The sequence below is a fragment of the Manis javanica genome, chromosome 2 (assembly GCF_040802235.1).
Source record: "Manis javanica isolate MJ-LG chromosome 2, MJ_LKY, whole genome shotgun sequence".
Taxonomy (NCBI): domain Eukaryota; kingdom Metazoa; phylum Chordata; class Mammalia; order Pholidota; family Manidae; genus Manis; species Manis javanica.
The window spans coordinates 76,335,407-76,348,737 of record NC_133157.1 but is presented as its reverse complement, the minus strand read 5'-3'; the positions used below and the strand labels follow the sequence as shown (position 1 = coordinate 76,348,737).

The 13,331-nt window shown below is 37.6% G+C and overlaps 1 long non-coding RNA gene across 1 annotated transcript in view; it reads left to right on the top strand.

The window, feature by feature from the left end:
• LOC140845050 (uncharacterized) overlaps nucleotides 1–7,286 on the top strand; it is a 124,115-nt gene extending 116,829 nt beyond the window's left edge. The window contains exon 4 of the long non-coding RNA XR_012123679.1: nucleotides 6,727–7,286. This is a non-coding gene — a long non-coding RNA (uncharacterized lncRNA). The remainder of the gene's footprint in view (nucleotides 1–6,726) is intronic.
• The last annotated feature ends 6,045 nt before the right edge of the window (nucleotides 7,287–13,331 follow it).

Here is a 13,331-nt window from a genome sequence, read left to right as displayed (position 1 = left end):
TAGTTTGAACTTATTAATACCATTATTCAAACTTTTACTTTTTGCTTATAGTTTTGTCTGGTTGGTCTATCTGATTCTAAGATCTCATTAAAATACCAATTTTTTTAGTTTTCAGTTCTACTTTATGTTTATAACAGTTGTTTTAGCACATGTTATATACTCTATTTTAGGTAGATGTATATTCATGATTGTTATATGGATGATATATTATTTTACTAGCATAATCTTTGTCTTAAGATATTTTTTACGATGAGTTGTATTTTATCTAGTTTAAAATCACCATGCTGGATTTTTTTATAGTTCAAATTTTTATTATTAACATTTTGCCCTATTATTTTACATATGAGTTGTGCAGACAACATGTTAGATTTTGTATTTTTAATCCAGGCCTCTGGTAATTTAATTTGACTCATTTATATTTAGTGTAATTAATATGTAGGGATTTATTTAGGCCATTTAACTTTATATGTTCTATTTATCATACTTTGATTTTAGTCTACTTTTCTCCCCCTTCTATACAGCCTTCCATTAGGTAGATCTTATTTTTCTTGAAATTTATGCATCCTAGTATATTTTTTCCTTCTGGGGTTAGATGTGGATTATAAAAACTTATATTTACATTCATTTCTTCCTATAAATATTTTAAACATCAAGCTATAATGTTCTTCAAACAAGAAATGTCATTTAAAATGATTTTTTTCAGCCTCACGGCTACCTTATCTTCTCATATGCCCACCCTTCTCATCAAGAATTTTAGTTCTAAATTGATAAGAATATACCCATTGATCTTATCTTTGAGTGTATTGAGAAAATAAATTATAATTACCATGCCTCCTATACGTTTCATACCACATTACTGAATTATTTGTTAGTTAGTTATATAGCTAGTTATGAATGACATACTTTCACAGCAAGTGTTTTCAAAGGAGGCTTTTATATAGCAAACTATATGGTTGTTCGCATGCCTGAGAATATCTTCATTGTGAGTTCATGTTTAAATGATAAGTTAGCAGGATATAAAATTCTAGGTTCACGCTTACTTTCTTTCAAAAGTTCAAAATTAACACTTCATCATCTTCTGGCCTGCATTTGTAATAAGAAACCTGATATCCATGACACCTACTGATTTAGAGTTCATCTATTTATTCTTCTAAAATTTTTCTTCTTGGTTGTGATATTCTTAATTTTCCTCACTATATCTTGATATACTTCCAGAGCTCAGATTATCCTGTGGCCAGAAGACCTCCACATATGACTATGCAAAATGAACATTTCATAAACATGCCTGTTTGAGGAGCCCAGGAAACCTGATAGGCACCTGTGCTCGATCATCAAATTGATGCGCTGGCATGAGACTGTATCCTCCAGAAATCAAAGTGAGCTTTGCTTCACTCAAAGGTGTCATACACTAGCTGCAGGATATGTGGTGCTGTCTTTTCCTAATTCTTGGGTACAGAATAAGTGACTATTTCTAATTTTTCTGCCCAGATGCTGTACTTCAAAAATTTTTTAAAAATAATTTTTCCACCTTTTGGGGAGTACATTTTTCTAATTTGTTGATCCAGAAATGTGCTTTCTTTAAAATTTACACAAATGAAACTTATGGGTAGGGTTGCCATGTATCCTGATTGGACTGGGATATTCCTAGTTACACCCATTGAACCAACGTAGTTATTAATTGTTCCCTTTTCACTCTCAAGAGTGTTCTGATTTGTATGATAAATAATGTGGTCATCCTACTTGTAGGTTCCCAATAAGTAGCCTTAGGTTCAACTTACCTAGGTTGTTAATATGTGCTTAGGAAAAGAGGCCAGAGCCCAGGTACTATTTTGTGACTCCTTCAGTGACTTTAAGGAGAGGGACTTGCCTGTGAATGGATGGGCCCCAGGGCGATGATCTTGCTTGAATTCACCCATTTTCTCCCAATCCTATGTAGGTTTGCAACTCTACCTTTCAACAAAACTCTTTGGCTGACTTTTCTGGACATTGCTCTTCTTTTTCATTGCTTTATGCCTTTGATCATATAACATTTGGAGTGTAGGAGAAAAGTAAAAGGTAACTCTGAAGGCTTAGGTAGCTTATTTACACTTCAGCTGACTTTAATGTTGCCCTAGAGTTACCTGCTGAACTGCCATGCTGGGCAGGTACTGCTATTTGTCTTTTTTAAAGCAGCCCTGCTCCAGTGTTTTCCCCTAACCAATCTTCTGATGGGGGTTCCCAGTCCTACACCTGCTCAGACAACTTTTTCCATCCTGTGCCAGGTCACAACCACCTCCATATCCCCAGGAGTCTCTGCAGGGGTTTACGTTCATTTTTGGATTTATATATGTTTCTTCACTTTTTTTGACATTGCCACAGCTGGATTTGTTGGAGACAATCAGCAGCCTATGTCAGTGCTCCCTCTTCTCAATAAAACAAAACTCCTCTTTATTAGTTATTTTCATCATCCTGTTGACCTCAAACAGCAAGCCCACATGTAGTAACTGCAGCACCCAGAGCAATAAAAAATATGGCCACTCACACATCACATACCCAAATATTTAGAATTAAATATCTACCAAATCATAAGTATGTTCTACCCTGTTACCTTGACATAAATATATACAGTAACAAGAATTTGGAAGGGATGGTTAAAATTCAGATACAGAAATTGCTTACCAGTTTGAAATGCAAATATGAGCATTTAACTTATATGCAGTGTCACCTAAATTACATGATTCATATATTGTAGCTCATACTCACATACATATATTTTTTGTTACCGCAACACTGGATACATGGCACACAATTAATTAAACTTTTTTTGGTTCACTTTTTCATTTGTGCATATCCATCAAAAGTGTCTACCTTCAGCTTAATGGTGTGTAAGAAAGTCTAGAAGGGAAAGGAACTATTGGTCACCCATTCTTTTTCTTTTTATGTCACTGCTTTCAGTATAAGTGGTTGGCTAATAAAGAGAAGCAACACAAATAAGAAAGAATATGATAGAGCTCCTTGGTCATTCATGTTTCTTAGAATACCAATACTTTCTTTCTGTGTTCAAAGAAAGTTCTGGTTCAAACGGAGAGCCTGGCCTCTCAGAGCTGTCAGGACCCCAGTTAGTCATAGACATAACATGCTTACCCATACTTGCTTTGATACTCACTGAACTACCATGCATTGTGACTCCATTAGAAATCTGTGCTTATGGGTCCCTATGAATGCTAGTATACAGACAGGGTGGGGAGGAACAATGTGAGCATGCATATTGCATGTATCTTATCTGCTTCTGTGCATGCTCCATTGTTGTATTATACTTCACTTTTGAAACAGATTCAAAGATGAAATTGTTAAGAATATCAAGCCATCAATAGCAAAGCATTAAATTAAATGTAGGGTCCTTTTCTGTGACTGCACTGAATATGACCAGAAAACTAGCCCTAGGCCCACCTTACTTCCCTTCCCAGCCTGGTTCCATTCTGCATACCTTCACAGACACTTTAGCCCAAACATCTAAACTATGCCCCACCCACTGCAAATAGCTATGTGCTGGCCGTCTACCCTTGTGAGGAGAGAACCAGGAGAGAGGCCTATACAGGCACTGAAAGCAGGCCTGAGGCTTGGTGACAGGAAATTGCAAAATCCCAAATGCAGAGAACCTGGATCATGGTCTAAAGACAAGGGGTCTAGTCCATGAGGGCATGTACCTTAACTCCCATGATTTCTTCACTCTGAGAAGCAGACCAGAGTCAGACCTTCTAAAAACACAGAGTCCCTGACAGGTACTATACTTGCCTGAGTTGTAGGTATTCCAGTCATTCAGCCAATACCATTCTTTGTTCTTCTTATTCTCATCATAATTCATCTTATTTTAAATTTATTATTTCTCATGTTTCATCTCATTCTGAATTTCAGCTTTATTAGTATCATTTCCCTTTAGTTGCAAGGCTCTCTTTTCATCTTTCATATGTCCTTTGTTAAATCAATCCTATTGGAGAGATACTTCAGCAGCCTTAAAAATCTCTGTAGACACCTCCTTGGTTTCTCCCATGCTTAAAATAATAAAGACAGAATTGTCAGAATTTCATTTTCTAACGTTACTGTGAATTGACACAGCTAAGTGAAAGATCTAGAATAAAATCGTAGAAATTCAGTCTTATGGGATCTGTGGCTCAAGTAGTTATTAATAAGCTTTCCCTAAGTAGGATAGATAATTGGTGGCATAAAATAACTGTTGGTCCCAGACCATCCAACTCCCAGTCTAATACTCTGTATTATGGTGTTTCAGAACAGATTTAGATGGTAATGTCTTGATCCTTTGACTTACAGCTTATGATGAGCTGCAGCTCTGAATGTGAGGATCTAAGAGAAAAATCAGACCCAGTATTAGCATTTGATAGGTATATGAAAATATGGAGTATGTATGCCTATCACAGTCACTGCTAATCTTTTTCTTAGATCTTCATACTTCTTTCCATTACCAAACAATGAAAACTGGCACAAAAGATGAAAGGTGAAACTATCCCAGCTCTAAACTTTAGGAACTGAAAATATTATACAGCCCAGAATACATATTTAATATTAAAACTGAAAACAATGACAACATATTAATGATAAGTCTAATACTTTTTAACAGGTTTTGGTCAAAGTCAAGAGTTGCTATAATAATGTTGTATAATAAGCACTAAATAAAACCTCAGAGGCATGCACAGCAATCATTGATTCTCATGGATTCACAGCATGGCTGGTGCCGTGGTATTTCATGTTGCAAGTCTTCAGGTTCAGGTCTTTACCATGTATGTTTTATGTATTTTGGACCAGCCAGCAAACCAGGATTGGTTCTTCTCATGGTAAGGATGGCTATTATCAAAAAGCTAAAGGTAACAAGATTGATGATGATGTAGAAAAGTTGGACTCTTTATACACTCTTGGTGGGAATGTAAAATGGTGCAACAGCTATGGAAAACAATATGGAGATTCCTCAAAAAATTAAAAACAGAACTACCATATGTTCCAGTAATTCCATTTCTGGGCATGTATCCAAAAGAACTGAGTTAGGATCTTGAAGAGATACCTGCGCACCCATATTCCCCTCAGCACTATTCATAATAGCCAAGATGTGCAAACATACTAAATGTTCATGGATGGATGGATAAAGAAAATGTGGTATATACATACAGTGGAATATTACTTGGCCTTTCAAAAGAAGGAAATCCTGCCACATGTGCCTTGGATGCACTTGGAGGACATTATGCTAAGTGAGATAAGCCAGTCACAGAAGGATAAATACTGCCAGATCCCACCTACATGAGGTCTCTAAAATAGTCAAACTCATAGAAGCCGAGAAGAATGGTGGTTGCCAAGGGCTGGGAGAGGGGGACATGGGAAGCTGCTGATCAACAGGCAGCAGTTACGCAAGATGAGTAAGTCCTCAGGCTCTGTTGTATAACATAGTGCCTATAGTTAGCAAAGCAGTATTATACACTTGATCCTTTGACTTACAGCTTATGATGAGCTGCAGCTCTGAATGTGAGGATCTCAGAGAAAAATCAGATCCAGTATTAGCATTTGATAGGTATATGAACATATGGAGTATGTATGCCTATCACAGTCACTGCTAATCTTTTTCTTAGATCTTCATACTTCTTCCCATTACCAAACAATGAAAACTGGCACAAAAGATGAAAGGATACATCTCACCTTAAGTGTTCTTACCACAAAAACAAACAAATAAAACCCAAAGTGCAGGGATAAATTGGGGGAGGCAATGGGCATGTTTATTGCCTTGTTGATGGTGATGGCTTCATGATGTGTGCAATCTCCAACCTCATTGTTTTCATTTAGTACGTTCAGTTTTTTGTTTTAATATCAATTATACCCCAGTAAGATCTAAACGTACCATGTGTATTGTTTTAATTAGACACATATAAGATGCTGGATAAATTTGAAGTTTGGTTATCATTTATTTTTTGGTAACTACTTTAAAATATTGCTTATATTAAATTGAATGTAATCAATAAAAGAAAAAGTCCCAAGGCTTTTATGCGATAGGGTTTCCAGTACAGGCCCAGCCTAATTATCCCTCTGACATCTGCAACTGGCATTTTAAATGATCAGAAAAAATAGCTAGCTGCTAGTGTTGATTTTGCAAAGCCAGCTTGGCTGCATACCACATCATGACCTCCCAAGAAAAGTGTATCAGGAGGAGTTAAATTAATCTTTAAAGGCTCTTTACCCTTGGGTTTACCGTAAGAATTCATCACTTTAACACCTCATGTTTATCAAGTAACTCCATGGGTTGTGTATGATGTTTATAAAATTTGGTTGCATGAGGGATTTATATTTGACTCACTTCAGTGCTGCATGAAACAAACAGGGTGGGAAGATGATGCTAACAAATGAAAAAATAGAGCCCTGATCTTAATAGTAAGAGAGATTTAATTCTATGCTATATATAACTTTTTATAAATATTCAAAACAAAATGAAAGCAAGGAATTTAATTTTACAAGCTATAATCATGGAGGATTTTTACATAAACATGAGGTAAATCTTCAGAGAGTGGACATTACAGCTCGATATCACATCTTATAAAAAAGCCATATCACATCTTATAAAAAAGCCATTCTTCATTCTTCAGGTTTCACTTACAAACTCTTTGTGAAATCTTGACTATTAATATTGCTATTACGGCTGCTCTTGCTGCCTATCTTAGATCATAGTAATTAATGTACATTTCTATCCCACAGGATCCTCAAGCAGGCCTACAATAGTTATAAAGTGGGTATTTCTGTATCCATTTTATGGAAAAGGAAACTGAGGCTCTGAACAAATCAGCACTTTGCTGGAAAACATACAGAGAATGGACAGCTGAAGCCTTGTGACTGAAACCCGGGACTTTGTCAGCCACACCATTGGTAGTGCCTCCCGGACTGGGCTCCACAGCTCTGGGTAGACACTCAGCCCAGCTAGGCACCAGAAGATGTCACTGAATTGAACAGGAGCCCAGTTGGCCGGCATAGCAAAACTGTGACCACCTTTTACAATTGCTGCAGATATAACAGTGGGCAAAGCAAGAACAATCTGGAAGACACATACGTGCATCTTCTGAAATACACAGACTCATTGTTTTTGACATTCACCTCCTAAATGGTTCAAGTTGCATAGCCTCAGCAATTAGCTGCTTCCCCTGTCATTGAGCAAAGGACCAGAAACCACACAGTGGGAGATGGCTCTTTCCTCTCTCCCTGATCCACAGCGTTCTTTGTTCTGCGGGGTGAACAGCCATGCTGAGGTTGGGGAGGTGGCACTGGAGAGACTTGCAAAACCAAAGTTTTCTGGCTTAAAATGCACTTCTGGGAGATAATTGGCTTTAAACAATCCCACAATAAAAGCAGTTATAAATTATGTAAAAATTAGGCATCAAAATTGTTTTTCATTTTATTCTCAGTTCCAAAGACTAAGAGCCATGTTATCCTTGATAATGTACCTGCAAGGTCCAGTTTCTGCAGCAGATGACACACTATTGGATCTTCCCATGTATCTATGACTAATATCTAGCGGACAAATTTTCGGTCCACTAAGAAGTATGTTTCTCACTCATTGTTACATAAAGTTAATTCATTCTGAAATCCTCACAATTAAAATTTTGAATTTCAGTCATTTGACACATTAGTGATGAGATTACGAATTTAAGAGGGAAGAAAATCTTGCCTTGTGGAGAGCAAGTCTTGCATGGGCCAGATGACTTCATAAGATCAGGTTTTCCATTTCACTGATAGAAAGTAGAGGACCTCTCAGCGACCTCCATCCAGACTTAGAGCACTCTGCGGTACGCACGATAATGTATATGCTCCCTTTGTTGCTGCCTGATTTTAGTTCGCCAAATGATATGTCATTTGCTGCTTTTCAAAAAATTAGTTACCAAGAAAGAGATTGCCTTATTCATTTTGTTTTATATAATTTTTTTTTAAAAAGAAAGAAAACTCAAGACCTCTGAGAGGAGAGAGTGAAATGCAATTAGTAAGAACAATAAAAAGTTGGAGATGAATTTTATCCTTGCAAAGATAAGGAAAACATGTATGTACATGCTGTGTATGCTAATACAGAGTGTGGGTGTCTAATGTATTATATTTGTTAAATATGTGTACATATATAGTGAGGAATGTGATGATTTGCTTGTTCAGAGACACAGAGATCAAAGGAGGACAATCATTTTACCACCTATTCATTAATATTTGAATGAGCACATACTCTGCGTTGAGTGAACACTGACGTATAACATGGAGAAGCTATAGTCCCAGTAACATTAACCCACTTCCTCTTTCAGCTAGGTAATTTTAAACTGTGCAAACAGCTGATAGATTGAAAAGTTATGTTGTTTATTTTCTTCACAGAAAAGAAGTGTGAGATTCTGACTTCCCCCCAAGGCTCTCCAAAGGCTCAGGAGTTGAAATTTGTTGTCTATGGTATAAAACCAAAACAACAGTATTTGCATTCTCTTTCCACAGGGGAATCAAAACACAGTGGCCTTTAGCTATAGTTCGGACAACAGTGTTATTTGCCTTGCAACTATTTATAATATTGAGTATTATCACTTTGGAATTAGGGGATTTAGAGCAAGAAGACAATGAGAGAGTTAGTACATTAAAGCAATTTTCTAATTCTGCATAACTGGCATGCATTTACTTCATTAGCTAGCAGTTACATTTCCCACGCCTTCAATTAACACTGGTTTCATTTTAAATGCTATCAGTTAAGACAAGATGCGATAAGAAAACATCATTGCTAGGCAAGTATTCCTCAAACACAGCTGATTTATCTCTTTGGCAGTTCATTAAAATGCAAAATATATTGAAATTGATTTTCAGCACTTTCAGGCAGGAATGTTTCTAATAATGTTAATTTGCAAATTTCCTCTTCTTCCTTTTTTTAAGTCTCTGTGCTGCAGTCGCCATGTTCAGCCGGAGGCTATTTGTATTGTGCAGACAGAAAATGAACAGCGAACATTTATTTCTCATATCTTTCTGAGAAACCTGAGGCGCATGAAGATATTTGTGCTGTAACAGGCACAGCCAATCCTCTTCACTCCCTTTAGCTGCTGTATATCACCAGCAAAGTCTCAGCTAGTCCTGCCGTAGCAATTAACCTGCCAGAGCTCTTTCCTGTCAGGCTTGGTAATAATAAACTCCCCCCCTCCGCCTCAAGCCCCCAGAGAGAAACAGAGCTACAGATTCTGGCTTTGCAACTTCCATAGAGGCTGAATTATTCAGAATCAGCATTATTAAGAAGATGACATGGTATTAGTTAAAAAGACACACTCCCCCCAGACCTCCCGCCACCTACTGAGGTTTTAAACCTATTAAGGTGAAGGCAACTGATCTTTCCCTCTATGGTGCATGGTTCCTAAAATAGGAATTCTCAAAAAAACTATTTAGCATGTCAATTTCCAAGTTTATGAATAAAAGTATAAATACTAGGGAGAAAGTGTCAGAGTCAAAATGTACAGCTCACATAAACCGAGGAACTGGATAAAAATAATATTTTTACCCCAAAGAGACAAAAGGAGCAGGTTCATTTTGAGTAACTGGTCATGTTTCCATTGTTATTCTTAAGAGCAAAGAAAAAAAAAACCCATGTTTGCATTTTTTGGGTCCTTTTCAAGTGGACCAAATTGTAATGGATTATAAATTAAAAATCCGGATATACAATCTGTCAGATGACAAGTTGTTAGACTCTGGAAATAGCATATCCCTAACAATAAACCTTGTCTTTATGAGGATGGCAGTATTATAAATGTCATAATGGATTGCAAATGAACCAGCTGTTTATATTCTACTCTAGCACATGAATGAAACAAGACCAAGCCAGGGTATAAAAGGAGATTGAAGAAAATTTACTAGTACCAAGTCACAGAGAAAAAGCCCAAAGAACTCGATTTTTATGCATTCCCATCCAATTTTTACCCTTGCTGGTGACTTTTGGGGGGAAGTGCAGCTTTTGAAACCAATTGTATTATTCCACTTTAAGATGCCTTCCAGGGTATTCAATAGACTCATCGCTCATTGCAGTTATATGTTCCAATTTTCCGTCTCAAGTTGCCCTCACCACATGAGATTGGTTACTGTCAGAGGACTTTCAGAGAAGAATTTGAATGCAACTTCAAAGGCCAGACAGAGCTGCTTTCAAAATGCTGCAAGCTTAGGAAAGCAGGGTTCGTAGTCCAGGAGGGGTGAGAGTCTGGCTTTCTGTTTCTCAATTTCACTCATTTCACTTCAGGCTAAAGTACCTTCTGATCTCAATCAAGTGAGATCTAGACAGCATGACAATCCTAAGTGAATGACCCCACCTACCCAAAGCTTAGCAAAATGGCAATTATCTGTAACTGTATTACTGCCAGCATTATCCACATTAGCCCGTGGAGACCGGTGATGCCTTCCGAGAACAGAACATTTTGCTCTTCTATGTATGAGTAAATCTATGTCCACCCATGAGATCTCAACAAATGACCAAGCCACTCACAGTGGCTTGTTAGCAGATTGACATTTTCTCCACATGAGGTATGAATGTCTGTTACCCAATGATCTTATTTCAAGTTTCATGTCCTCTCTCTCCCAGCCCAGAAACAAGATCCAGTAAATGGATGCAGAGGTGGGGTACAATTCGACTTTGCAAATCAAGAGTGTTGCTTTATGAGGCATTACACATTACAGTTACTTAAAAGTCCAATCCGGAAGATAACATTACTGCCTGTTATGTTTGCATTTTCAGATAAGGGACCTCACCCTCAGCTGCAGTTCTCTTATCTCTGTAATATTCAAAGAGTGCTAGCTTTTAATTAAACCATTTACAACTCTTTGTAACTCAAAGCATATATTTTACTGCTGCAGGAACCGGTAGTCAAGAAATATTTGATATTTTAAGTTTATTTTTAAAGCCTGGGTAGTTTTATTGCCAGTGATGTCAAGAACAAGATGACTAACTTTTGTGTTCTAAGAGACATGTCGATCATGTCAGGGGTCCCAGAAGTTCATGAGAAACTTGACTTTCACAGATATGATATTCAGAGATTTGACTTTCCCAGAAATCCTTGGAGCTCTGTAACATGTAATCATTTGTCATTTTCCTAAAGCAAAATTTTATTCATAGGCATTGTGGATCTGGAGTGCAGAGGCGAGTCACAAAATTACTGATTCCACCAAACTGACTATGTCTTCTTCAAATATAATACATCTTAACTTCCATGACATTTTCTCAGTCCCTTGTTCTGGTGCTCTTTTTACTTCCATCCTTTACATGTTGAGGTCCAAGGCTGTCAACTTCTCATTCTTCACAATCTCCCTAAGTCATTTAAATCCATCTCAGGATTCCAGTTCTACATGTGTGTTCATAACTCCCATGTGAAAGTCATCCACCCAGATCTCGCTCCTAAAATTCATAAACATACATGCAACTTCTTTCTAGCACACTGGGTGTCCCACTGGCACTTACATTCAATATATCCCAAATGGAATCTATAATAATACAGGTAACATTTAATTTGGATTTAGTGCTTACACTCATAATCTTTACAAAACCCTATCAGGTGGGAGACCATCATATTCCCAGTTTTACAGGTGAGGAAACTGTGGTTTGAAGAGGTTAATCATCAAGGTCATATGGTTATAAGGAACTATAATTTGGACCTCCGCCACTTGACCAGAGTCTATTTTTAGTCACTATCCCCATGCCACCCAGTGTGTCTTCTCTTCCATGTCCATAATTCATCCCAAGGTCCTTTCCTGTTTCAACCAGACATTTTCTTCTTCACAGATGCCTTTTCTGATCCTACAGGGTAACTTGAATTTCCAAGACTAGAGTTCTACCGATATAAAATACCTTTTTTTGTTAGAGATAGCCTGCAAATATGTATTTGATTTTTAATCTACTCAATAGCCCAGGAAACACATGGGCAGATACAGTTGAGAAAACAAAGGGAAATAAAAAGGTGATAGAGCGAATAATCTAGAAAGAGGAAAGAGCAGGGGTGAAGGCCCTGGTAGGGAAAAGAATAAGATACAATTGGGAGGCTCAAGCCAGGGAGTGAATTTCTTTAAGGTTAGAATACAGAGAACGAAAGTGGAGATGGACAAGAAGGGAGACTTAAGAGACAGGTGGTAGATGATAGTGGGGTTTACAAGTCCTGGTAAAGATTGGGAAATGTATTCTAAAAACAAAACCAGAATACTTTAGGCAATGCGACATGGAAACCCGAAGCTCATTTACTTACTTTAGTATCAGTCACTTTAGATCAGCAGAGCCAATCTTAGAGGCTGAAGGTACAAAACTTTTGCCAGTGCATGGGGGTCACCAAAAAGGAAGCGCAAAAGAGAAAATGACAAGCTGTGATGCATGAAAGGGCCAAGCACTCCAGGGCATCCTAGTTAAATACGTCACTTAGAGACCAGGAAGATGACCTTCCTGACTTCAGGGAGCTCTGCGTTTCTATGCAGTTTTCCGCTAAGTCATCTCCTATCTTGCTGCCCTTCACTCCTTCTCTCCTGAGGTCAACCTTTAATTTATTTCAGAGAGAACGTCCAACACCACTCTTTGCAAGCATGAACTTGAACCCCATAACTATGCCTCCCCAGTTCTAGAAAGATGAAAGGAGAGATTATAACCATGGGCTGTAGTTATCTGGGAAGATTTCATAGAAAAGAAATTCAAGCTGAAGCAGGAGATGAATAGGACTTGACAAGAGGGAAAAAAAAGTGTCAGGGAAATGAAAAGTTACCAGGAAGAGGAAAAAGACTCAAAGACTGTATAGCAAAACCACCAAACTGGACTGGACAGATGATACAAGTAGGAGAAGGACATGGACAGTTCTGCAAAGCTAACCTAGATCTATAATAACACTTTACCTTTAGGTGTTCTAAAGTGTCTTGCACTCCTGATGTACTATCATGTCACAATAAAGAGCCAACCTGTACTGACTATTTACTAGGTACCAGGCATTTTTTTAAGTGCTGTAATACATAGAGCTGGAAATCCTGGTCTATGGTAGGGAGTGTGATTCTAGATCTCTGTCTCAAAACCACTGTACTCTGCAGTAATTCCTTCCACAGGGCCCTACAACACCCATGCTCCTCTTTAACAGTAATGGCAATTGTTATGGGTATATCGAATTACACTCTTTTTCCTTCTTCTGAGATCCTATGGCAAAGTCAATTATTGAAAGAGGCAAATTTGAAAGGGTCACACAATTTAAAAATGTATTTACAGCAGTGTACTGTTGCTAAGGTAACAAATTACCCCAAACAGTAGCATAAAACAAACTCAACTCTATTATCTTACTCTACTGTAAGTCTGAGTTTGA